General features: G+C 38.0%; 1 long non-coding RNA gene and 1 other non-coding gene across 3 annotated transcripts in view; one reads left to right on the top strand and one right to left on the bottom strand.

Moving 5' to 3' along the window:
• Window positions 1-353: 353 nt before the first annotated feature.
• The window catches only part of LOC132346313 (uncharacterized), an 85,865-nt gene continuing 58,399 nt past the window's right edge, over window positions 354-27,819 (top strand). For both annotated transcript variants that reach the window (XR_009496101.1, XR_009496100.1), the window contains exons 1-2: window positions 354-449; window positions 15,921-16,066. This is a non-coding gene — a long non-coding RNA (uncharacterized lncRNA). The remainder of the gene's footprint in view (window positions 450-15,920; window positions 16,067-27,819) is intronic.
• MIR2293 (microRNA mir-2293) lies at window positions 25,711-25,782 on the bottom strand. Its single transcript, NR_030842.1, has one exon. It is a non-coding gene; the product is annotated as a microRNA mir-2293 (primary transcript).

Below are 27,819 nucleotides of genomic sequence, written 5' to 3' on the forward strand. Positions count from 1 at the left end.
ACGTGGTCCAATTGCTTAACCTTTCTGTGCCAAACTTTTTTCAACAGTAAGTGAAGTTTGCAACAGTGTCCATCATACAGCGTAATTGTAACTAGTAAAGGACTTAATGCATGAAACATGCCTATAAGGTTGGGTTAGTCACTCAGTCCAGGAGTTAATATATGTAACATACCTATAAAGGTGTGTGTGTGTATTAGGCACTCAGTCAAGGACTTACTACATGTAATATGTCTATAAACGTGTGTATGTTAGTCCATCAGTCATGTCCAACTCTTTGTGACACCATGGAATGTAACCTGCCAGGCTCCTCTGTCTATGGGATTCTCCAGGAAAGAATACTCGAGTGGGTTGCCGTTCCCTTCTCCAAGGGATCTTCCCAACCCAGGAATCGAAGCCAGGTCTCCTGTATTGAAGGTAGATTATTTACCATCTGAGCAACCAAGGAGGTGGTAAGTGATAAACATACGTGAAATATTAGATATTAATGTTATATTGGTATAATCACTATGGTTATTGTATTATTGTCTCTTTCATGATATTGCCAACAAGTAGTTCTCAAAATTTGGGATGCTAGATAAATGCTTTTAAAACCCAGAATGCTAGACTTCAGGGTCCTGGGCTCTGCATTCTTACAAATAATTCCACATTTTTTAAACACCTTTCCAGCACTGTGATAATTCTGGAAGAGGTCATAAAATGTCGAGTAATCCTAAGATTCTAAACTGTCACATAAAGATTTTAGTATTCCTTACGGTGATTAATACGCACACACAAAAAAACATACATACCATCACCTTTAGCTACTGAAATTAAGGCAAACTATTTTTTTCCTAGACTATCCTCAGTGTCAGAAATGTGTATATACCTAAAATTCATTATCTTTCTTTACCATATTAGGCTGTTTAAAACTCTACTTTTGCTGTCTAGCATTTATAACATTAACAATATCTCATATGTTTATTTGAAGCACTCTGCAATTTAAAATCCACTTGCTTCATGATTTTTGTACATCTTTTACAGATAAATCTAGTCATTCAAACAACAAAGCAAAATTAATTTTACAGTAGTGATGTTGAAATACACAAGGAAAGACCAATAAAAATCTGTATCTTGCAAGTTTTCTTGCACTGTAGGTCAAATAATAAACTATCCTCCCCAGTATCTGCATTGTAGTTGAAGTTCTAGAAAATTCTATCTTCACCATTTATTATACTCAAGGCAGGTGTTATTTGCTCTAAAAACTTGAACATGCTGTATTACTAAGTGTGTATAAGGGAGAGTAGATTTGTAAAGCCAACAATTTGGAACAACTTCAGACAAAATTTCAATTGATTTTTATTTGGAGTGTAAAATTCAGGATAAAACTCAACACATTCCTTCTGGACTATATGGACAATAGCTAAAGAGTTTTTAAAGTCACATTTGAATGTGTCCATTCCTGTTGTGTGCTTATAGGAATACTCAGTAAATAATTACTTTAATAAAAAATGGGGTTAAGAAAAAATATAAGTTCAACATCATGACAGAGAAGTATTTTTAAAGTATGTATTTCTGTAATAAGATCTTTTTGAGTCTAAAATAGCAGTCCCAGGCCATAATGTTCTTCTTTGAGACTGTCTATGATAGCCATAAGGTGGAAACAATGAGAAATCAGGGAATTACAGCACATGTTAAAAGCATCCTTACTAGGAAGGGATAGTTCAGACTTAACATTAAGCTACAATTCTCCCTATTCTGTATATTCTGTACTTCACTTTTAAATTCTCCATTTAATACCAAGAGACACATTCAAATACCCAACAGATATGAAATACAAGATATAATGCTTACTTGGAAGTAGAACAAGTTAACTTTCAAGACAGTTGGTTACATTATGTTTGGTATCCTGTTTTAGGTTTCATCTTATTTGGCTTTTGCTCCTGAGAGTGTATAATATGACAATCTATAAGATTCCTTTTCCTCTTCAATACGTATGTTTTCTGCGTCTGCTATGTGCCCAGCACTGTTCTCGGTGCTGGGACAAGAGAGAGCCAAAGGCTTGACCATCACGGAGCTTACATTCTGGCCCTGGGAACAGACATCCATGTTAAAATGAATGAATATATTTCAGACACAGTGAAAAATGCTAGGAAGCAAACGAATTCAGGGCAACAGCATGGCTGAAGGGTAGCAGGCAATATGTATCTGGGAAAGGTGAAACAGGGCCATCCAGAGAAACTACACTTTATCACAGACAACAGCGAAGGAATTTGTCTTGCAACTGTCTGTGAGGAGCGCTTTAAGCAAAGGAACAAGCAGGCACGAAGGCCAGGAAGGAGGAGCATGTTTACTAAGTTCACACTGTTGACTTTTCTATTTGCTGCCTCCAGACACTCTACCTACTTTGAAACTTAGAAAGATTAATCACCTTCTAGCTTTTCAGCCTCTGTCTCAAAGGGCTAAGTTTTATTTTCTTTTTTTTTTTTGTCTTGTACTAATTTTCTAAAAAAAAAAAAAAAAAACAATTACAAAAGCAGTACATGACTTCTGGTAAAAAATTAAAATTATATAGCAAAAGCTTCCCTCTCCAATCTCCTGTCTTACAAATAACCACTTTAGCTACTTTTCATATCCCATTATTTTTCATTATGTTTTCTTTGCATTTACATATATACTTACACATAAAACAATCTGTGTGTGGGAATTTTGTATGTATTTTGGCATATGTGTATACACACACACACACACACCAGGGCTTCTCTGGTGGCTCAGACAGTAAACAGTCTAAGCCCACAATATGAGATAGCCAGCTTCCAATCCCTGGATCGGGAAGATTCCCTGGAAAATGAAATGGCAACCCACTCCAGTATTCTTGCCTGGAGAATTCCATGGACAGAGGAGCCTGGTGGGCTACAGTCCACGGGGTCGCAAAGTCAGACACAACTGAGCAACTAACACACATATATACACCCTAGAATTACCACTCTTTTCTACTCATAGTCAGAAACAAAAAATAAGTCCACAGCTCAACCCTTATTATTTCTACCTTCTTTGCTTAAACACTGAATTCACCATAGTGAGTTTAGTCTGAATAGCTACTATAATTGAATTCTTAATTACATCTACCACCAACAAAATGTATTCTGAGTCTGTCATCACTGTGATCCTTCTCTGTTTATCTTACTTTTTGACTCAAGCTGCTAAGTATCTAATGTTCACAATGCTACAGGTAGCATGACCTCATGAACACATGACTTCACTGGCTACGACTTTCTTTCTCTTTTCTAGTAAATTCTGCCCTATATTGGCATCTCTGGCTGCATTATTTCTATAATCGACCCAAAGCAGTCAGTTTTGTTTTATTCTGATGGTTACAGGCTTGAGAAAAACCAAAGTAATTTTATATCTTTTGTTTGCTTGGCTCTTTGAACTGCCCAGGGCTTTGCAAAACAATTTTAAAATATAGTTATGATGGTTTTCTCAAAGTACATTTTAAAATTTCTCATAAATGGCTTTTTGGATTGTTCCACTGGACTAATACAGAGAACCAAAAATAAAAGAACCATTTTTTTTCACTTCCATGAGGCAAAAAAAAGTTTTAAGTTTCAGTAGGCCAAAGGACTTTAAAAGTTATTTGCTTTTTTTAAAATTTTCTTTTCATGAGCAACTTACAAAAGGGCTCCACCAATATTCACAATTATGCTTACAATTTTCTTCCCACAACTAATTGAAGATACAAAACTCGCACCCACAAGCAGCCACAATGACCACAGAATGACAATGGAGTGGCCTATGGTCAGCAGTGATTCATTATGCCTGAAATGTTTGCAATTAAACTTAATGGAGGGGAAACAGACCTCTCTTTATAAGCGGTCGTCTCCTTTTTCCCATTGATTCAACCACAGTATTAAACACATATAAGAATATATTGTCTCTAAAATTCACAATTTGATTGAAGTGTCTGTTAACTCAAGTTAACACAAACAAACTCAACTATCTGTTTTTAGCAGTATTTTGTGAAATAAATAATTGTTGTTGATTTAGATTTTCCAAATGTTAATATAGATCAGAGTCAAGAAAATCAGAATGAAGGTACAGGGCATTAAAAGGAAGCTATAATTATCTAAACACACTATGGCAAAAGCAAATTCCAAAATATCATTGAAGATCCCATAAAATATTTTTTTAAAGCCTGTAAATAGAGTTGCTGTGATCAGACATTTCCCTCCCATACATACTTTAAAGAATAGGAGACTGAAAGAAAACAAAACCAATAAAGTAAAATATCCATAAACACCATCAGGAAATCATCAATTAAACTGACCCTAATAAGTTGTTTAATAAGGCTTTATACTAACAAAGATCCCATTAAACCACAGAATGAACAAACACCACATCACTGTCGCCAGTCCCTTTACCTCTTTTATTTCCTGTCATACACAAGCTAGAAAGAACACAGAATATACTTGACTATAACCTGTCTAGATTTGTTAAGTGAACAAACTTTCCTTCAAACCCAGATCACACCCAAATAAAACTTCCCATTCTACTGACCCAAATGTAAGGACATGCAAAAATGTCAATCTCTTCAGCCCATTGTTGGATTCTCATTGATACCAACCTTAAAGTCTTCTAAGAATTCAGAATGAATTTAGACTAAGTTATTTCCAGAATGTAGAATAAGAGTCTGCCACTATATAATTGTGGAATCAGGCTCCAAAGAACAGAATAGAATATATAATCAGAAAATTACTGAGTTCTCTGAAAAAGCAAAAAAAAAAAAAAAAGAAAAAATAATATGGAAGTGTTCAATTCCTCTTGCAAATATGCAAGAGTAATTTTCTGCAGTTGAATTTAGGATTCTTTAATCATTTAAGTGCCTAGCATGATATTTGAAATATTTTACTCATAAAATTCTGTTGGTTTTTAGAATTTTAAATGTACATTTTGTTACTTAATGAGAATGTTATGGTGTAAACATCTTAAGATATTCAAGACACAATAGTTTATAAGGCTGAGATTTTATATAAAAGCAACACAAATTCCGCTAGCCAGTAGGAGGAGTCAGAACGGATCTCTAGATCTTCTGAAATTACATTCTTTTATTCTCTCTTCTTCCTTTGCTATTTTGTTGTTCTATTCTAACTATATTTCTACCATTTATTTGCTTTTTCAACCTGTATTCACCCAAGACGCATATTTTGTACTAAGGCATTTTTCCGGGCACTTACCTGGATACAAAAGGAAAATAAGACAAAAATTTCCCATTATATTTTAATGCAAACAAAGGAATTATATACTGTGATATGTTAGAAGGTCCTAAGTGTCAGGCAGAAAACTAAATCAAGAGTTTGGACAGAGGGTAATTGTAATTATAATTACGGGTATGGGCACTCTTTGTCCCAAGGGACCGAAAGATTAGTTAGCTCCACTAAGAATGACTGAACATCCTCTGTGGTCATAGGCCCAAGCTCAAGCAAGATCCATTTCATCTTTACAAGCACACAGACATGGATATTTATCCCACACAACTGTTAATTACATGTGGCTTTTCCCATGATTAATTAAATGTGGCCTTGACCTTTGTCTTTTCTTTGCTTCAAGTTACAGTCTTTGCACCAAGTCAAACCATTTTTTTTTTTAAATAGATTCTTCATCTCCCTTCGGAACTCCTGGTGGTATTCAATTACATTTTTCAATTTTCTTGTTTTGCTCCTTTTACTGTGAGACATGCAGCGCTAACGTGAATTCCCTATCTGAAAAATTATCCATTTTCTTATCCAATCTTCTGTAATTGACAGGTTGTCCCATTGTGCAACACAATACATGGTTTTACAAAGTATACCTTGTCTACCAAGGCATTCATAGGGCTGGAACAGAAATCAGGTATCATCTCAAATAATTATTCTCAACTCTGGCTTGATTTTTGCATCACCTGGGTAACTAAAAATATTGATGCCTGGACCTGGAATGCCTACCACACGTTTCATTTCAATTGTCTGAGCTAGGACTCAGGCATCGGATTGTTAAAAATCTCCGTAGGTTCTTCTACTGTTCAGTCAAGGACTACAAGAAACTGGAATGAGCCTTTTTGTTCAACCTGAGTCAGTATCACTGGCATAAAGTGGGAGACTTTTAGAAATGCAGAATCTCAGGCCCCATCCCAGAACTACTGAGTCTGGGATTTTTTTTAATTTTTTATTTTGTATTAGGGTATAGCCAATTAACAACACTGTGATAGTTTCAAGTGAAAAATGAAGAGACTCAGCCCTACATACATGAGTATCCATTCTCCCCCAAACTCCCCTCCCATCCAGGCTGCCACATAACACTGAGCAGAGTTCCCTCTGCTCTATAGTAGCCCCTTTTTGGTTATCCATTTTAAATATAGCAGTGTGTACATGTCCATTCCAAACTCCATAGCTATCCCTTACCCATGTCAGACTCACAGACTTAGAGAATGAACTTATGGTTGCCGGAGGGGAAGGGTGAGGGAAAGAACCTGCATTTTCAACAAGATCCTAGGTGATCTTTATGCATACTAAAGGTAAAGGAGCATTGCCCTAGATACACATTTTCATCTTGCAGATAAGGTAATTAGGAGAAATCATTTGCCCTGCCCGCGGTTGGTACAGCAAACTAGGGGAGGGTTTTGAGGTGTGAACCCAGGTGTTAGGTGTCTCCATCGTGAGCTGCCCGTCTTGGCTACATATGGCCCTCAGTACAAAGAACTGTCAGTTATTGTAAGTGACTGCAACCATGATGCAAATGGGAAAAAAAAAAAAATCCCTCCATGGATTAATTAAGGAAAGAAGAATATATATTATTTTTAAATAAGAATTATAAAATACTTTAAAATAAAAATCACTTTTTAGAGCAAAAGGACTTGAGTAATTAATACTGATAATGTGTTCCTACTTTAATGAATATATATAAATTTACTTGTCATAAAGATCTTGTAGAAACCTTTAGAAATATATATACCAGTCAAGCAATACATTTTCTCAAGGAGACTGCCCTATGGTATTTCTTTTGCTTTGTTTTACTTGGTTAATCCTTTTATCAAAAACTGAACAAAAGTAAACTTTTTATAGACATTAAGTATCATAAATTCTAAGATAGTAAAATTAGCTTTAATGTGATTTTCCCATTCAGAAAAGCAATTTGATTGATGTCAAAACATTTAAATATGGTTAGAGCATATAGAATGTTCTAAAAACAAAACAAAACTTTTCTTTTTAACTAAAGAAAATGCCTAGAAGAATTTGCAACCTAATCTGTACCCATTCAGCTATTCATTACCAAACGCAAAGACCTTTGAGCCAAAAGCACACTTTATTAAAAAAAGATTGGCTTAAACAATTTTTGTGTGGACATTTCAGTTTCTTAATCTTTATGGAAGAATATGGCTACATCTCCCCTATTACCATAAATATTTTCCTATCAGGTAAAATATTTAAACATCTATTTTCAAAGAGTAGAAACTGTATATTTAAGTTAAGCAAAATCATTTAAAATGAGGTAGTTCTCATATTTATCATAATTCAAAACTACAATAAAAAGTCCTCATGTGGAGTTACAGTGTTGTGTTCTACTACATACTAGTATCTTTTAAAAAATTTTGAATCATTATTAATTTAAGTAAGTAATTATTTGGGTCCTTATTGACTAAGATTTTATTCCCCCCTCAAGGAAGCTTGGGGCTTTCCAGGTGGCACAGAGGTAAAGAATTCACCTGCTGTGCAGGAGACACAGGAGACATGGGTTTGATCCCTGGGTTGGGAAGATCACCCAGAGAAGGAAATGGCAACCCACTCCTATATTCTTGCCTGGGAGATCCTACAGACAGAGGAGGCTGGCGGGCTACAATCTATGGGGTCGCAAAGAGTTGGACACAACTTAGTAACTAACAGCAGCAGCAGCAATGAACCTTGAGAAATAATTGTTTTCTAAGCTAGTGTCATTTGTCTTATTTGAGCTAGTAACTATCTTCATTGATTTTGGATGAACTACCTCCTTAGCTGTTACACTTATGCCAAATTAATTTCACATCAAGAATATCTCCCTAAAAGTATATCTTTCACCCATATCCTTTACTACAGGTTTATATGATTTTTATCATAATTTACTCTCCACTCAACCCTTATAAGATTTTCTTTCTCATTCTCACAATCGGGATATATTGTACTGTTTGAATCTACAAATCCCATTAAACTATTTCTAAGTCACAGGCTGCAAATCAGAACTGGCTGTGCTGAATTCAGAACAAGAATAAAATGCCCCAAAGGGGAAAAAAAAAAAGACACTTCAAGAGATAATGAACAGAGCTTCCTACTTAGGAAATGCTTGAAATCCAAAACTTGAAATTGAGATCCAAATGTTGTTGCAAACATTTTGAAAATAAAAGTGCACACACTTTTGATATTTAAGATGTTAATTTAAAAATAACTTGAAAGGGCCTTTCCTCAATTTGGCCTGTGCTAACTACAGAAAATAGAAAAAGAAGAAAAGGGAATCAGATCTATAAATGGAGAGAGAAAAACAGATTTTCGGAGAAAGGGAGAGAGGAGAAAGGAGGCCGTTGAGCAGGTAACATTTCAAACCTGGAAAAATACAGTAGTTAGAAGCATATATTAACAAGGACAAATGTCCTTTGATTGCTGTGAGTGGAAGAAACAGGGGTGCTTTAAACATCCCGGCTTATATATAATGACCCACACAAACTTCATTAAAAGAACATTACAGCTGTTTCAGGAAATTCACAGTTCAGGGTGAAATATACCATATGTCCGCGATACCTACGCACAGCAGGGTGCATGGAGATAGCTATTAGGCTGACTCCCTGTTGTGCCCAGGTACTGCATGACATATGGCGCCTTTCACCCTTGACTAACATTTCCTTCCTTGCATTGTTTCCTGCAGTAAGTTGAATGTCTTCTGAATATTGTTTCCCGGTCTAAGGATTGAGTTTTCATCGACCACTATCCCCCATGACAACACACATATATGCATTCATATATGTATGTTGACATTCCAAGTGTTGGCTGTCGGGGAAAGTTTACTACTATGTTGACATAAGCATTTATTAAACTTTAGTCCTCAATGAATACGGTCAAAAGATATATTTATATTCCTTAGCATATCTTCTGTAGGGGAAAAAAATCACAAGGACAATGAGCTTCTCCTTGTGCAGAGAGATTTTTCTCTGGGTAACCTATTGTACTTGGCAATACATCACCATACATCATCTAATCAATCTGGGAACAAGTTTAACATAAAACAATGACAATATTGTTGTAGGTGGGCTGCAAAATGGAACAAGGTGTTATCTCTAAACTAAAGAAGGAAATGTTATAGATAATGAGAGAGGGGGGAAAAATGTGGTTAACCAAGAAGGACTCTTAGGAATGAAATACAAGAAATTCAGCATTTTCTTCACCATCTGAAGCAAATGTATTTTCTGAAGTTCATCCTAATATTCAGGGGCTTTCCTGGTGCTCAGAGGTAAAGAATCCACTTGCAATGCAGGAGACACAGGAGATGCGAGATTCAATTCCTGGGTTGGGAAGATCCAATATGCAAACATACTTCTGACCAAATTTATTGAGGACTAAAGTTTAATATAATGCTTATGTCAAAATAATAGTCAACTTCCTCCCCCTCCGACAGTCAGCGTTTGATCAAATGTCTACATTCGATGAATATTCAGGTAAGAAATATTGTATAATCCTACTTGCTATCCCCAGTGTGTAAGACTCGGCTAGAACACTTTTGTTCATTATTTCCATTAATTCTTTTTTTTCCCCATTTGTTTAACTGAAGTATAGTTGATTTAAATATTTTAGGCATATAGCAAAGTTATACACATACATACACATGTTCTTTTTTACATTATATTTCCTTATAGGTTATTATAAATGATACTGAATATAGGTACCTGTGTTATACACTAGGTTCTTGCTATCTATTTTAAATATACTAGTATCTATCTATTAATAAAGAGAAGGAAATGGCAACCCACTCCAGTACTCTTGCCTGGAAAATTCCATGGATGGAGGAGCCTGTTAGGCTACAGTCCACGGGGTCGCAAAGAGTCGGACATGGCTGAGCGACTTCACTTTCTTTCTATAGTTTCTTTTGGAGAAGAAAATGACAACCCACTCCAGTGTTCTTGCCTGGAGAATCCCGTGGACAGAAGGGCCTGGTGGGCTACAGTCTATGGGGTTGCAGAGAGTCCGACACGACTAAACAACACACACACACACACACACACACATGCCTGTTAACAGCAAATTCCTAATGGATCTCTCCCCTTCCCTTTCCCGTTTGATTCTGTAAGTTTGTTTTCTCTGTCTGTGAGCCTATTTCTGCTTTGTAATAAGTTCTTTTGTATTACTGTCTATAGGACTGTCTATGTTGCTGCAAATGGCATTATTTCATTCTTTTTTATGGCTAATATTCCATTGTGTGTGTGCACATAAACATATCATATATATGTATAGCATATTTTCTTTATCCATTCATCTGGTGATGGACACAGGTTGTTTGTGTGTCTTGTCTACAATAAATTGTACTGCTATGAACATTGTGGGGGCATGTTTCTTTTTGAATTAGAGTTTTCATCTTTTCCAGATAAATTACCAGTACTGGGATTGCTGGGTCTTCACCAGTATTCTTATTTGTAGATTTTTTAATGATGGCCATTCTGACCACTGTGAAGTGACACCTCACGGAAGCTTTGATTTGCATTTTTCTAAAAATTAGTGATAGTGAGCATTTTTTCATGTGTTTGTTGGCAATATGGATGCCTCCTTTGGTGAAATGTCTATTTAGGTCTTCTTCTCATTTTTTGATTGGGTTGTTTGTTTTTGCTATTGAGCTATATAAGATGATTGTATATTTGGAAATCTATCCCTTGTTGATCATGCTGTTTGAAAGTGTTTTCTCCCACCGTGTAAGTTGTCTCATTTCGTATATGGTTTCCTTTGCTGTGAAGACCTTTTTAACGTTTAATTAAGTTTCACTTATTTTTGTTTTTATTTCCATTATTCTAGGAGATGAATCCAAAAATATGGCTGTGATATATGTCAAAGAGTGTTCTGACTATGCTTTTCTCTAGGAGTGTTATAATATCCAGTTTTACATTTAAATCCTGACTTCAGTTTATTTTTGTATATGGTGTTAGAGAATGCTCTAATTTAATTCTTTGACATGTATCTGTCTAGTATTCCCAGCACTATTTATTGAAGAGATTCTCTTTTCTCTGTTGGATATTCTTGCCACCATTTTATAGATTAATTGACCATATGTGTGTGAATTTATTTCTGAGCTTTCTAAATTGCTCCACTGATCTACGTGTCTGTTTTTGCACGAGTTACACACTTTTCTGATCGGTATAGCTTTGTAGTATAGTATGCACTCAGGGAATGTGCTTCCTTAAGCCCCATTCTTCTTTGTCGAGACTGTTTTGGCTATTTGAGTTCTTTTGTGTTTCCATACAAATTTTCTTTTTTTTTTCTGTTGTTTCAGTTCTGTGAAAAATGCCATGGGTAAATTTATAGGCAATCTGTAGATTGCCTTGGGTAGTATGGTCATTTTAACAATATTGATTCATTCAGCCTAAGCATATTCAGGTTTTTTTTTTTTTTTTTCATCAGTGTCTTATAGTTTTTTGGAGTACATACAGGTCTTTTGCCTCCTTTAAGCACGCCAGCATACTTTTGGTCTCTTTTTCTCACAATAGGGAGATTTGTATAAAGAGATAAGACATAAGATACATTTAACCTGCATTTTAAGAAAGTACATTTATTATATTTTTAATCCCAAGGCCTTTGGAAATAACAAAATAGGTACCACCAACCATATTTCACTCATTTTGGTTGGTTAAAAGGAAAACAAAACCTAAAATGCTTCAGCCTTCTTCCCTCGCTTATGCAATGACTTAATCCTCACTCATTTTTCTCTCACCAAATCCCCAAGACACAGCACTGAGTAGAGAAAAGTATAGAGAAAAGGGAAAAGATGGCAAGGAAAGAAATTGAAGAATAAGAAAAAATTAGACCAATGGGAGAGGTCAGAAAAGGCACCACATATCTTCAGGGGGATGTAACTGCTGGGCCACTGAATTCTGTGTATGACATGCCACCCTGCGCTTGGTCACTCAGGGAAAAGGCTCGCCAACACCTAATGTGAACTAAGAACATATCATCTGTGTGTTTAAAGCAGAGTCCTGGTGGGGATGGAACACAAGGCAGCTTATAGCAGAACAAAGACATGAACCCGGAGGAAAAGGAATCTGCTGGAGTTGAAGTTCTGCTAATTTCTTCTCATTGTGTGGTCTTGGCCAGTTTACCTGACCTGACCTTCAATTGCTTATGAAGACTCCTTCATTGAAAGAATCATACTTAAGTAGAGTACCGTGGGAAGACTGAGATCGCCCACATGAAAAGCATATTGAAATGCATTATGCATACGTTCGGCAAGTCCTCCAATCTCGCAGCTCAGCAGCAGTGAGGTGAAAAGCTTCTGAGACACCATTTCCTATGAGCTGGTGAAGTTTTCCAGCTGGGGTGCAAAGGCTTTTGCCAGGATTGGCCCAGAGTGTTTGCTGAGAAAAAATTAAAATGAAAATAGCCTAAGTTTATTTAACTATCTTAACTTTCCAAAAAATGTATTTCTTTCATGTCATATATGATTTATTCCTAAACTACCAGGAATCTTTTAAACCAGATATTCTCCCCACTTTCTGAGCATGCCCCAGTCATGAGAAATCAGACATCCTACTTAAAACAATCTGCTTGTTGCTGAGAAAGAATTAGAGCCCAATCAGCTTATTCTCAGTCCAGAGAAGTTTCAATCTGTACTTTAGACTGAGTGTGTGTTAGTCATTCAGTCGTGTTCAACTCCTTGTGATCCCATGGATGATATCTCACCAGGTTCCTCTCTCCATATGATTCCCCAGGCGAGAGTACTGGAGCGGGTTGCCATGCCCTTCTCCAGGGGATCTTCCCAACCCAGGAATTGAACCTGGGTCTCCTGTATTGCAGGCAGATTTTTAAATGTCTAGGCCACTAGGGAAGCCCTCAGACTTAGTAAGTTCACTTCAGTTACTCAGACATGTCTGATTCTTTGTGACCCCATGCACTGCAGCATGCCAGGGTTCCCTGCCCATCACCAACTCTCGGAGCCTACTCAAATCAATGCCTGTTGAGTCGGCAATACCATCCAACCGCCCCATCCTCTACCATCCCCCCTCCTCCCACTTGGAATCTTTCCCAACATCAGTCTTTTCTAATTAGTCCGTTCTTGCCATCAGGTGGCCAAAGTATTGGAGCTTCAGCATCAGTCCTTCCTGTGAATATTCAGGACTGATTTTCTTTAAGATTGACTGGCTGGATCTCCTTGCAGTCCAAGGGACTCTCAAGAGTCTTCTCCAACACAACAATTCAAAAGCATCAATTCTTCAGTGCTCAGTTTTCTTTATGGTCCAACTCTCACATACATACATGACTATTGGAAAAACCATAGCTTTGACTAGATGAACCTTTGACTAGATGACTTACGGACCTTTGTCAGTAAGTAATACCTCTGTTTTTAATATGCTGTCTAGGGTGTCATAGCTTTCCTTCCAAGGAGCAAGTGTCTTTTAATTTCATGGCTGCTGTCACACTCTGTAGTGATTTTGGAGCCCAAGAAAATAAAGTCTCTCACAGTTACCACTGTTTCCCCATCTATTCACCATGAAGGGATGGGACTGGATGCTATGATCTTTGTTTTTTGAATGTTTAGCTTTAAGCCAACTTTTCCATTCTCCTCTTTCATCTTCATCAAGGGGCTCTTTAGTTCCTCTTCACTTTCTGCCATAAGGGTGGTGTCATCTGCATGTCTGAGGTGATTGATATTTCTCCCAGCAATCTTGATTCCAGCTTGTGCTTCATCCAACCAGGCATTTCGCATGATATACTCTGCATATACGTTAAATAAGCAGGGTGACAATATACAGCCTTGACTTACTCCTTTTCCTATTTGGAAACAGTCTGTTGTTCCATGTCCAGTTCTAACTGTTGCTTCCTGACCTGAATACAGATTTCTCAGGAGGCAGAACAGGTGGTCTGGTATTCCCATCTTTTTAAGAATTTTCCACAGTTTGTTGTGATCCACACAGTCAAAGGCTTTGGCATAGTCAATAAAGCAGAAGTAGATGTTATTCTGGAATTGCTTTTTCTATGACCCAACAGATGTTGGCAATTTGATCTCTGGTTCCTCTGCCTTTTCTAAATCCGGCTTGATCCTCTGGAAGTTCTCAATGCACGTAATGTTAAAGCCTGGCTTGAAGAATTTTGAGCATTAATTTACTAGTATGTGAGATAAGTGCAATTGTGTGGTAGTCTGAGCATTCTTTGGCATTGCCTTTCTTTGGGATTTGGATGACAACAGACCTCTTCTAATCTTGTGGCCACTGCTGGGTTTTCCAAGTTCACTGGCATATTGAGTGCAGCACTTTAACAACATCATCTTTTAGGATCTGAGATAGCTCAGCTGGAATTCTATCATGTCCACTAGCTTTGTTCATAGTGATACTTTCTAACACCCACTTGACTTCACACTCCAGGATGCCTGGCTCTAGGCGAGTGATCACACCATCGTGGTTATCTGGGTCATTATGATCTTTTTTTTGTATAATTTTTCTGTGTATTGTTGTCAGCTTTTCTTAATATCTTCTGCTTCTGTTAGGTCCATACTGTTTCTGTCCTTTTTTAGAATGTGCCATTTTCTTTATAGAAAAGAGAGATGACTTAAGCTGCAGCTTGTCCCCCTTGGGGTTAGGGAGCTGTATTTGAGTCATGGGTATAGAAATTTATCAACCTCACTTTTGCCAAATTGTCCATTCAATAACTGTCAAGTTTCATTTCTGTCTTTCACTTGAGGTGTTTAGAGGCAGGTGAGTTCTACATCTCCTCTTTTTAGCAGCCTGATTATCAAAAGGTATGTAAGCCTAGCCTATGGTAAAGTAAGGGACAAAACATGTCAGAGGCTAAAATAACAGTCTTATATCCATGGCATGGCAGGTCTGACCTTGTCCTTGTCATTTTTATTTGGGGACCAAGACTGACAGATAACAACTAAAGGGAGCACTGCCAGAGGCCATGGCAGAGGGCAAAGGGGAAGAACCCGAGAAGTCTTCTAGTGGCACTTTGATGCTCAGGCAGGAACTGCCTCTCACAACGTACTAACCACAAACACCAAGATGCAACATCCCATGAAAGATGAAGAGTCAGAGGAATGTGCTGCAAAGCATTAATAACTCCCTTTGTATTTCACAATGAAAGCAGGCCTCAGAAAAATTTCCCACACAGGCAAACATGTATTAGCAATCAACCACAAAGTCAGTCATATGTCTATTTATTTGCTTATCATATTTTTTTGTAAAGCCCAATTTTCATTTGGGTTTTTCTACACTTTTTGGCCAATCCAATAGAGTCCAGTCAGAAGACATAGTCCTGCATGCTGTAGGAAGAACACAGGAAATGACTCTCCAGACCTGGTCAAAAGGTTTTTAGTTTGCTGAGCTGGCTGGATTATCTGAGCTACAGAACCCAAATAATTATGGTGGTAGGGCCGTGACATATCTTGAACCTTATCCGTTTCATTTATAAAAAGTAATTTCTAGCAAACTATATACTAATTAACAAAACATTTGGTGTCAGTTTCAATAAGGAGTTTGAAAAACCTGAATAGTCACCTCTGGCAGTAGAGTTCTATTTAGTAAATCAAATGCTGACTGACTGTCCCTTGCTGCAAAACAAGTCACCTTACAGCTCAATAGCATACAAAAATAAACATGTATCTCTCATGCTTCTAGCATGTGCAGCTCATGGGGGTGAGTCTTTCACCAGTCTGTGAGTTGGCTCTGCTCCACACATCTCCCCTCTTTCTCCTAGGAGTAACAGACTTCCAGGAATGTTCTTCTCTAACTAAGGCAGAAGCACAAGAACTCAACCAGAAACATGCAAGGAGTCCTGAAACCCAAGCTCAGAACTGGTACACATTCATCACTGGGCCTAAGCAAGTCCCACAGCTGAAATGTGTAAGTCGCTCAGTCATGCCTAACTCTTTGTGATCCCGTGGACTGTTGCCTGCCAGGGTCCTCTGTCCATGAAGTTCTCTAGGCAAGGTTAGGATCAAAAGGTAGGAAAGTTCCAGGAGGGCATTTCAAAGTAACATGGAATTGAGAAGGGGTATTGAACTCAGGTCTCCTGCATTGCAGGCAGTCGCTTTACCCTCTGAGCCACCAAGGAAGCCCTACAGAATAATTCCAGGGCTTCCCTGGTAGCTCAGTTGGGAAAGAATCCTCCTGCAATGCAGGAGACTCCAGTTCGATTCCTGGGTCAGGAAGATTCCCTGGAGAAGGAAAAGGCTAAGCACTCCAGTACTCTTAGGCTTCCCTGGTGGCTCAGAGGGTTATGGAATTTAGAAAGATGGTAACAATAACCCTGTGTACAAGACAGCAAAAGAGACACTGATGTATAGATCAGTCTTATGGACTCTGTGGGAGAGGGAGAGGGTGGGGAGATTTGGGAGAATGGCATTGAAACATGTATAATATCATGTATGAAACGAGTCGCCAGTCCAGGTTCGATGCACGATACTGGATGCTTGGAACTGGTGCACTGGGACAACCCAGAGGGAGGGTATGGGGAGGGAGGAGGGAGGAGGGTTCAGGATGGGGAACACAGGTATACCTGTGGCGGATTCATTTCGATATTTGGCAAAACTAATACAATATTGTAAAGTTTAAAAATAAAATAAAATTTAAAAAAAAAAAAAAAGGAATCTCCCTGCGATGAAGCAGATCTTGGTTCAGTCCCTGGGTTGGGAAGATCCTCTGGAAGAAGGAATGACAACCCACTCAGTATTCTTGCTTGGAGAATCCCCATGAACAGAGTGGGCTATAATCCCTGGGGTCACAGAGTCAGACATGACTGAGACACTAAGCACAACACAGCACAGAATAACTGCAGTGATGACCGCACACTCCTGTCGCTGCTGCTAAGTCACTTGAGTCGTGTCCAACTCTGTGTGACCCCATAGATGGCAGCCCACCAGGCTCCCCCGTCCCTGGGATTCTCCAGGCAAGAACACTGGAGTGGGTTGCCATTTCCTTCTCCAATGGAGGAAAGTGAAAAGTGAAAGGGAAGTTGCTCAGTCCTTTCTGATTCTTCGTGATCCCATGGACTACAGCCCACCAGGCTCCTCCCTCCATGGGATTTTCAAGGCAAGAGTATTGGAGTGGGGTGCCATCGCCTTCTCCTACAGAACAAATAAAAATCGACTCACATATTCATACATCACTTTGCTTTTCATTCCAGTTTTCAAATTTCAAAATCCCACTGCTTACAGTGGGTTCTGATTTGTGCAGAACCCCATCACATGACTCCTAGCTGGGGTCTCTGACAATTACTGCTTTAGTAAAAATCAGTATTTTCTGATAGCTCTAAAGTGTACTAGGCAGAACAAAGGAAAGGAATTAGATCATTCTTCCAGCAGCTTGAAGCAGAATAAGGCATCAAGATAAAGGACTTAATTCTACAGCTATTCTGAGTTAAGATCAAAGACAGTCAATTCTTCAGAACATGAAACAAAAAGGTGATATGACATTTTGTCCCCTTCATGTATAAAATTATACAGATGACTCACATTTGTTTGACCATATACCTGTAGTTTATGCTTTACAGAGCCTGGGCTAATAGAAAAGAAAAATTGATTCCCTGTGAGATGTTTAAAAATCAGTGGGTTGGAATGTTGCTCCGAGTACATAAGTTTCACAAAGAATAAAAAGGTTCTGAAGAGAATTTTAGCTTCGTCTGATATCTGGTCATATTGTAACCATAAAAGTCTGTTTGTAGGGAGAAGGGTCTGGGGAGTGACAAAGTGCTATGTTCTCCTGATCAGGAAGTCCCAGAATAAGCTTGAATAATCCACGGGAAAACTACAAGATGTATCGTTATTTTCTCTGAATTTTATTAAAGCAATTTTAAAGTTTATTGGCAGCAGATAAAAGGTGGTATTACAACCTGGTTCGTGTTGGTTTCTGCCACATAAAGGAGATCTAACACTGATTTTGTGCAGGAAGCATATGCCCCCTTAATTACACAGAGCATTAAGTTACTAACAGGAGAATCGAGACCCATATGGCTCTTTAGGATCAGCAGTCAGAAGGTAACAGAGAGTAGGATTTCCGTGCTTTCTAACTAACAGAGATGCTGTGCAACAGAAGTTTCTTTTATAACTAGAAACCAGTGCAGAATTTCATCTTTTAACTCGGCTCATTCAAAAGCTTTTTACATTGTTCTAAGAATGGCTGTGGTACTGTAACACCCACTTAGATCGTTTTGACCCAGTCTGTCATATCTGTGGATTAGCACTTACTGGACTGCATCATGATGTCACCGTTCATGTACTCACAGAAGCGTGGGCTCTTCTAGGTCAAGGGCTCCAGCTTAGGCAGTTGAGTTTATTTGTCCTCAATCTGAACACACTCTTCCTTAAGACTGAGTCATCTTTGATGTCTCTAAAGACTGGATGAGGTTTATCCCAAAGCTCTCATTATGTTACTATAGAGAAAGTTAACATGTAGAAATAATGAAAAAAATGTGAATATTATTTTCTTCTTATATATAATAGATCTTGATGATGAAAGATAATAAGTGACCAGAACGTGAGTGCTGTTTAGAGGGTGAAAAGGAACCAAGTGGTTTTATTTTGAAGTTGATGTTGATCCCAGGATAGGATTTTTGAGACCTATTTTTCAAAGATGACTTTAATAGATCATTTTAACTTCTAAGTCATGAGATTCTCAAAGGTGCAATATTGAAACTTTTTTTTACAACTTTAAAATAATGTTTATAATACCCGCGTGTTTATGGTCCTTATGAAGATGCAGCTACAAGAAAGATGACCCTTAATAGATAAAGGACAAAGTAAGGGGATCTAAACCATTATATTCCCTAACACACACACATCTTTCACTTCATTCTTTAAAACTGTTTCATTAAGTTCAATGAGGTATCAGAAAGACCTACTCATGCTTTTATCTTATTTATGGTGCTTCATGGAAAAATCAGTTTTTCTTTAGTTCTGAAACATCAGAATTACATTTTCAAGTAAAGGAAAGGATTTAAAGGGATATCACTACTTCTTCAAACAAATAATAATATACATAATTTTAAATTATTATTTATCAAAGTTACTATATTAAGCAGCCTTTTTCAACTCAAAGTGTATCATGGGTCATTGAACATAATGATAATCATAATTTAATACATGTGAAGTAAGAGAATGGATAATGACTAAAAGTGAAATTAAATCAACAGTTCTTTGAAATAAATGTGTAATTTAATTTAAAATAAATGTGTAATTACTGTATCATTAAAATAAATGTTATATATTTGTAAAAATTGTGTATGTGTGCCCTATATACACACAAGAAGATAATGTTTAATAGGCATATAATTTTGGAGATTGCTTATAACAATTTTGATTCTGTCTCATCTCAAGGATCCACTTATTAGTTTAGTTGAATGTGAGATGCCTAAGAATGTAATACAAAGACATCATTTTGTTCACATGTGGGAATTTGTTGATTACATTTTACTAACCTTTGCCAAATGTGATTACAACACTACGTGGTTCCATTTCACTGAGTTTTGTTATGAAAAATTTTTCTGAAACGTATTGCCACTTTACACCAGCCACTGGGAAACAAGCCCGGGAATCTCAGTGCACACCTGCGTGTGCTGCATTTATATATATATACTGGAGAATAAAACTTCAAGGGCAGTGTACAGCCATGGTGCCTTTGCCTGTGGTCCCCAAACTGGATAAGTCCCAAGGAGTAGGAGATTAGGGAGAAGGTAAAGAGTTACAATGAGTACATGTGGAAAGTGTCTTCTCACTTGTAAAGAAATAAGCACACTTTTAAATTATTCTCATTGTTCTTTAAGGTAAGAAATATATTCCTCAGTTTTATTTTGTTCTCGAATTCATTTTCTCAATTAAAACAAAAATAGGCCTTGGAAATTTAAGTAATTAAAAGACAATAATAAAACCAAATAAGCAAAGAACAGAAAGTTTACGCTACATTTACCATAATAATTGAATCTTCTAGATGCTATGGAATACATAAAAAAAAAATTTTGTTGTACAAAAGTCTCCATAATCTGTTCTGATCCCAGTGCTACATTCTTGCTAATACATGCCATATCCTGCATTTTGGCTGGACTGCACCAGACTGCAAGCAGTCATCAAAACCGGTGTCCTTATTCCACCTTCACAACGGATGTGCCTGGAACTTTCCTGGTAACTTCCTACTCATATTTTCAACCCCAAATCAAATGACCCCATGGAACAAAACCCATCCAGGCTTTTGTGGGCACCAGTCCCTGCCCCTCAGCATATGGTAGCACAAGCCCCCTCTGCTATCGCTCCTGTGACATGTAAAAGTCAAAATTATTCACCATCCTCTTAGACTGCAAGACTGTAAATGTAAAGAAATGTTATATTTACTTTTTAACAGACCTTTTGTTGTTGCTGTTGAGGGGCTAAGTTATGTCTGACTCTCTTCCGACCCCACGGATTGTGGCCTGCCAGGCCTCTCTGTCCATGGAATTTTCGAGGCAGGAGTACTGGAATGAGTAGCCATTTCCTTCTTCAGGGAAATCTTCCCGACCAACTCAGGGATCAAACCTGCATCTCCTGTGTCTCCTGCACTGGCATTACCACTGAGCTACTTGGGAAGCAACAGACCCTTCAGAAACCTCATTAAGCAACATGTTCGATACCAAATTTAACAATTTAACCATTTAAATTTTAAAAGTGTAGAAACTTTCTAACTCTTCTAGTCTAATACAAAGCCATATTTTTAAAAGGAAAGGTGTCTTTAAATCTACATACAAGTGGCATAATCAGATTATCGTATTGTGCTGTACAAGATCATTTTAATGTAGTGGAATTGATATTTATCTCTCTAATGTAAAGCGCCAGCTTCACTCAGCCTATAAAATCCCTGAGAATATAGTTCATACCATAGAACTCTGGGACTCAACAAACCAACTCCAGTAACCAACAAAAACAAACATCAATAAATGCTTGATTATGTCTATGTTAACAAATGGCAACTGGCATATATTCCCTAATTATTATGTAACATAAATAATTGTATGATTTTTTTTCTCTTTTTCGGATGCCTTAATGTTCTCTAGTTTGGTAAACTGTCACAGAGTACTTATTCCTTTTGTCTAAATTCCCTTCCTAGCCATTTTGCTGAGAATATTTTACATACCTTTGAAGATTCAGCTTACCCTTTCCCAAGTAAACTCTCGCACACCATTTCCATCCCTCCACCCCAAGCTAAGTTAAACACTTCCAACTCTATGTTTACACCAAACTTAATAAACAATAATGCAAAATGTACAGCTCACTGAATTATCACTGGTATCTCAAAATATGATACCTTTACTTGAAAAGTGCCACACAATCTTCATGTGTATATCCCCCCATTTTCTGATAGAACTCTGCATATAGTAATGTGAAAGTGAAAGTCGCTCAGTCACGTCCGACTCTTCGCGACCCCGTGGATTATGCAGTCCATGGAATTCTCCAGGCCAGAATACTGGAGTGGGTAGCCTTTCCCTTCTCCAGGGGATCTTCCCGACCCAGGGATTGAACCCAGGTCTCCTGCATTGGAGGCGGATTCTTTACCAGCTGAGCCACCAGGGAAGCCCATAGTGGATTCTCAATAAATATTTTGCACATAGTAGATTCCCGACAAAAGTGGATTTAATGAACTAATGAGTGAATGAATGGTGTTAAAGACAAGCACACACACCAAATCAGGGTGCTGTGGTCCTTTCTGTGGCATGAGTGTGCAAGCATAAAACTGTGAGCAAGATCAAATGTATAAATGCTGCTTCTAAACCATTTGATCACTGCATACTCCCTGACTCTTAAGCACAAGTTGAAGTCCACTGAACACTGTAGGAACTCAATAAATAATAAAAAAGGATGAAAAGGCTATTTTACTAAATTGACTACTTATTCTAAACCTTGATCTTTTTGAGAAAAACACACTCACATCAAAGTAAATATCACTGACATAATTAAAATTCAAAGATCAAAAATATATTCAGTTATTATACCATACGTTATTAGGATACAAATACCCTTGCTTGCATGATGTGCTATAGAAACTGGGAAGAGAGCTCACATTTGCATACCAATGTGTAAGTCACCAAAAGGAACAGTTATAGAAAGGTATCTTTACCTACTATAAGAGGAAAAAGGGAAATTCTTTGAAGCCATATTGTTTGATTAGAAGTCAAGAAATAGTTGAATAAAAATGCAATGCAGTTTCCTTAATACACTTACTATAAAAAAGAAGTCTTTAAATGTGGCCCAACTGCTAGCTTATTTTTAATCAACTTGTAACACAGGTCATAACAGAAATTAAAATAAATTCTTTAGTATTGGCTTAAATGTGAGGTCTCAAATACATGGTCAGCAAACTATGACTTACAGAAATACATATATCTGTTCTGTTAACATCACGCAGTTTTAAAGAGCCCTGAAATTAGTCAGATGACAATACCAGTAGTCAAGCCCCTACTGCCTTGTAATGTGTGGTTACATCCACTCCTCCCTGACATAAATCTGAATTTGTGACCATTGACTTAAAACGCTACTTTTGTTTCTTTTTTAAAAAAACAGTGATCAAAGGACTTCACTGGTGGTCCGGTGGCTAAAACTTCATGCTCCCAGTACACGTGGCTCAGGTAGCATTCCTGGTCAGGGAAATGGATCCCTTAAGCCTCAACTAAAGAAATCGCATGCCGCAACTAAAGACCCCACATGCTGCTGGGACCATTGAAGATCCTGTGCACCACAAGCAAGACCTGGTGCAGCCAAACAAATATTAAAAAAAAAAAAAAAAAAACCTGTGATCAAAGAAGAGACCTGGTTCATCTTTTCTGCTTCGTCTTCTTCCTCTGCTAGACTCTTAAATGTTGCAATTGTGCACAACAGTCCTGGAGGCTCTTTTCTTCTCCCTTTATACTTTTTACATTTAAGTATCCTTTCAAAGCCAATGACCACAAATGGATTTCTCAGTCTAAGACCTCTCTTTAGATCTCAAAACTACATACCCTACTTCATTCTTGTATCCCTTTCAAAAACCTTTTATGTATTTGGAACGTCAGTCAGTTTAGTTCAGTTCAGTCACTCAGTCGTGTCCGACTCTTTGCCACCCCATAAAGTGCAGTACGCCAGGCCTCCCTATCACCAACTCCCAGAGTTTACCCAAACTCATGTCCATCGAGTCGGTGATGCCATCCAGCCATCTCATTCTCTGTCATCCCCTTCTCCTCCTGCCCCCAATCCCTCCCAGCATCAGGGTCTTTTCCAATGAGTCAAGTCTTTGCATCAGGTGGCCAAAGTATTGGGAGTTTCAGCTTCAGCATCAGTCCTTCCAATGAACACCCAGGACTGATCTCCTTTAGGATGGACTGGTTGGATCTTCTTGCAGTCCAAGGGACTCTCCAGAGTCTTCTCCAACACCACAGTTCAAAAGCATCAATTCTTCAGCACTCAGCTTTCTTCACAGTCCAACTCTCACATCCATACATGACCACTGAAAAACCATAGCCTTGACTAGATGGACCTTTGTTGGCAAAGTAATGTCTCTGCTTTTGAATATGCTATCTAGATTGGTCATAACTTTCCAAGGAGTTATGTGTCTTTTAATTTCATGGCTGCAGTGACCATCTTCAGTGATTTTGGGACCCCAAAAAATAAAGTCTGACACTGTTTCCCCATCTATTTCCCATCAAGTGATGGGACCAGATGCCATGATCTTAGTTTTCTGAATGTTGAGCTTTAAGCCAACTTTTTCACTCTCCTCTTTTATTTTCATCAAGAGGCTTTTGAATTCCTCTTCACTTTCTGCCATAAGGGTGGTGTCATCTGCATATCTGAGGTTATTGATGTTTGTCCTGGCAATCTTGATTCCAGCTTGTGCTTCTTCCAGCCCAGCGTTTCTCATGAGGTACTCTGCATGTAAGTTAAACAAGCAGGGTGACAATATACAGCCTTTTTGTACTCCTTTTCCTGTTTAGAACCAGTCTGTTGTTCCGTGTCCAGTTCTAACTGGACCTGCTTCCTGACCTGCATACAGATTTCTCAAGAGGCAGGTCAGGTGGTCTGGTATTCCCATCTCTTTCAGAACTGTCCACAGTTTATTGTGATCCACACAGTCTTTGGCATAGTCAATAAAGCAGAAATAGATGTTTTTCTGGAACTCTCTTGCTTTTTCCATGATCCAGCAGATGTTGGCAATTTGATCTCTGATTCCTCTGCCTTTGCTAAAACCAGCTTGAACATCTGGAAGTTCACCGTTCATGTATTGCTGAAGCCCAGCTTGGAGAATTTTGAGCATTACTTTTCTAGTGTGTGAGATGAGTGCAATTGTGTGGTAGTTTGAGCATTCTTTGGCATTGTCTTTCTTTGGGATTGGAATGAATACTGACTTTTTCCAGTCCTGTGGCTACTGCTGAGTTTTCCAAATTTGCTGGCATATTGAAAGCATATTACAGAGAGTAAAACACTTTACACAAAGTCTAATAATTTAAATATGAATCTCAAATTTGAAAAAATACATATGTGTGTGTGTGCATGTGTGTGTGTGTGTTTATCTTCACAAAAGTGCCAAGTTAGTGTCTAGACTTAGCCAAGCTGGAATGTGAAATTAACCACAGCAGTCTCCATCCCGACCACCGTTCTAGGCAATTGGTAAACCAACCAAATAGCTACTTTACTTTCAATCTCCTGGCCTGTAGGCCAACTTACACACTGCTGTCAGAATTATCCTTTTTGAAATACAGATTGGGTCACGTCACTCTTTTCTATTTTATATATCAAAGTGGTTTTCAGCCAAGTTACAAAGATGTGAAGCCATTACAGGCACTTCTGGTCTGGTCCCGCCAACCTTATCAGCACTTATTCCATTTTCTCCCTTGGAGTCCAAACTCTTAACTCTATTAACCCTCTCTCAGATCTTAGAATGCTTTATACTTCCTTCCTTCCTTCAAATACACCTCTTTTTCTTAGAATGTTCCTCCCTCAACACTTCAGCTGATGAATTCTTTGTCCTCCAGGAGTTGTTCAAATGTGACTTCTCCAGCCAAAAGGCTATCCTTCATATCTTTCATTATAGCATGCATGTCTCTTGCCAGCATTATCACAGCCTTTCAGAATTATATCCTTCACTAATGGAATTGCTTGAGGTCCATCACCACACAAACAGGCCTCTGTGAGCCAACACCTTCCCCCACTGCCACAACATAGTCAATTCTGTGTGGGGGAAAAAAAAAAAAAAAAAGACTTTCTCTATTTGGTTCATTCTGATATACTTGTTATTTGGCACAATATCCTGCGTGTAACACTCAAAAACGGCCATTGAATGAATCAGCAGGTAACTAAGAGAATGAATGAATAGATATCATTGTCTTATGTGGTTAAAATCCTTAGGCAAAAATCAATGTTTTATAGGAAGCTAGTTATCCTTTTTACATAGGAGAATTCTGGAAAATATTATAATAACCATTTCTTTCCATAATGTACTACATTTGCATCTATATGTTCCAGCTGTATCATACCTCTTTTTACCAGATAAGAAACTGATGTGAAACGACTGTCCGCTGTCCAACGCGATAGAAGAAATTCAAATACAAAACAACAAAATCATTGAACACAATTTTAACAGTCAACAAACAACACAGAAAGCAACCTGAAAATGGTTAATATTTATTTTAAATGATAAAACTTTAGCTAAGATATGGCCAAGTATGTCAGTAGAATATAACTGAATTCTGGAGGGTGAAAGTCCTGAGCGGTGTATTTCTGCATGCCCTGTCCTTCAGATAGCCTTAGGCTCACCAATGTGTGGCCATGTTCAAATAAAGCCTATTATGTGGCATAGAAATAGGAAGGAAACACTTCTCATTTCTATTTTAATATAAGCTTTAACAACTTAAGTAAAACTTAAAAGCACATCAATACATACTTTCCCTTGTTCATCCTGAAGTTACATATTAAGCAAAAAGATTCTTTACATATGTTTTCTCCACACTTCTTTGTTCATGTCAATCAGGTTATATAGACTTTGACAAATTTTTCCCTCAATTCTAAACAGAATGGGTTCAGAGTTTACGGATAAATTTTATCAGGGCTCAGATTCCACTCAGGGAGACAAAAATAGGCTTTTTGACTTAGTTTGGAGCAATTACTTGCCAATGTTTATCTCAATCCATCTCTAACAGTTTAGTTAAAAGTACAGTTTTAAAATGTATAGTATATTTTATTACATCTCAAGATTGGAAGGAGCAATAGTCTCAACAACAAACACAGATATTTCCAAACTAGGAATCATTCGCTGTTTTTTGTGTTTACAAATGCTTTGTTGGCTAATGTTGAACTTCTTATTGTAAACATTCCTGAATAATGCAGTGGCAAGATCTTATTTGAGCTGTTTATCTCTGTTAAACTTTGTGTTTTTCTCCTCGTCCATTACAACCAAAAGCCAACTTTTTCGTACTCCCTTGCCTCAGAGCTATAAGGAAAATAGCAGAAACTACTTATAGACTTATTTTTTTCCTTTGTAAATACCGGGTTTCACTGATAAGAGTAATCACTGTCTCAGGAGAAGACATAACAAGAGAAAATCCTTTTGGAAACTGGAGAAGAAGAGAGCAATTCCCTCCTGGTGTAGGAAGAGTATAAGGTGCCCAGTGGTCTGAACTGTATTTTCCAAAGTCATGACACCTTTGGTTGCAGGGAGCCTCAAACTCTGGTGGAGACTCCAAGGTCTCAGAGAAATTCTTTCTGGTGCCCACAGGGAGACTAAACCCAGTCCTAAAGCTTGCAGCCTGGCTAACATATCACCAAGAATGGCACAGACATTTCAAAACTCAAACTCAAAAACATAGAGAAAACATGAGCTGACATACTCCCACTACAGATGTTATATTGTGAAGTTGAAGACAGCGGTTTTAATTAATAGATGGTGGTTTAAAATCTTAAAGGAAACAATGCTACAGATCTTGGCTGTGAAGTGAAGCGAAAGTCACTCAGTCCTGTCCAACTCTGTGAGACCCCATGGACTATACTGTCCATGGAATTCTCCAGGCTGGAATACTGGAGTGGGTAGCCTTTCCCTTTTCCAGGAGATCTTCCCAACCCAGGGATTGAACCCAGGTCTCCTGCATTGGAGGAGGATTCTTTACCAGCTGAGCCACAAGGGAAGGTGAATAAAACTGGAATGAGTTGCCTATCCCTTCTCCAGGGAATCTTCCTGACCCAAGAATGGAACTGGGGTCTCCTGCACTGCAGGTGGATTCTTTACCAACTGGGCTATCAGGGAAGCCCCACAGATCTTGGCTGTCTAACCACAATGACATTAAAACCCAGACTGTACCTAAATAATCCTATATTGGGCTTCCTTCATAGCTCAGTCGGTAAAGAATTTGCCTGCAATGCAGAAGACCTGTGTTTGACTCCTGGGTCAGGGAAGATCCCCTGGAGAAGGAAATGGCAAAACACTCCAGGATTCTCACCTGGAGAATCTCATAGACAGAGAAGCCTGGCAGGCTACAGTCCATGGGATCACAGAGTCAGATACAACTTAGTGACTAAAGCCTGAAACCATGAAACATCCTATATTGGAATAGAAAGTTTGTATGTATATGTTTGTATATATGTGTTATATATATGTAATTAGAGAGTTTGTATAAT

Source organism: Bos taurus, chromosome 10, assembly GCF_002263795.3.
Source record: "Bos taurus isolate L1 Dominette 01449 registration number 42190680 breed Hereford chromosome 10, ARS-UCD2.0, whole genome shotgun sequence".
Lineage (NCBI taxonomy): Eukaryota > Metazoa > Chordata > Mammalia > Artiodactyla > Bovidae > Bos > Bos taurus.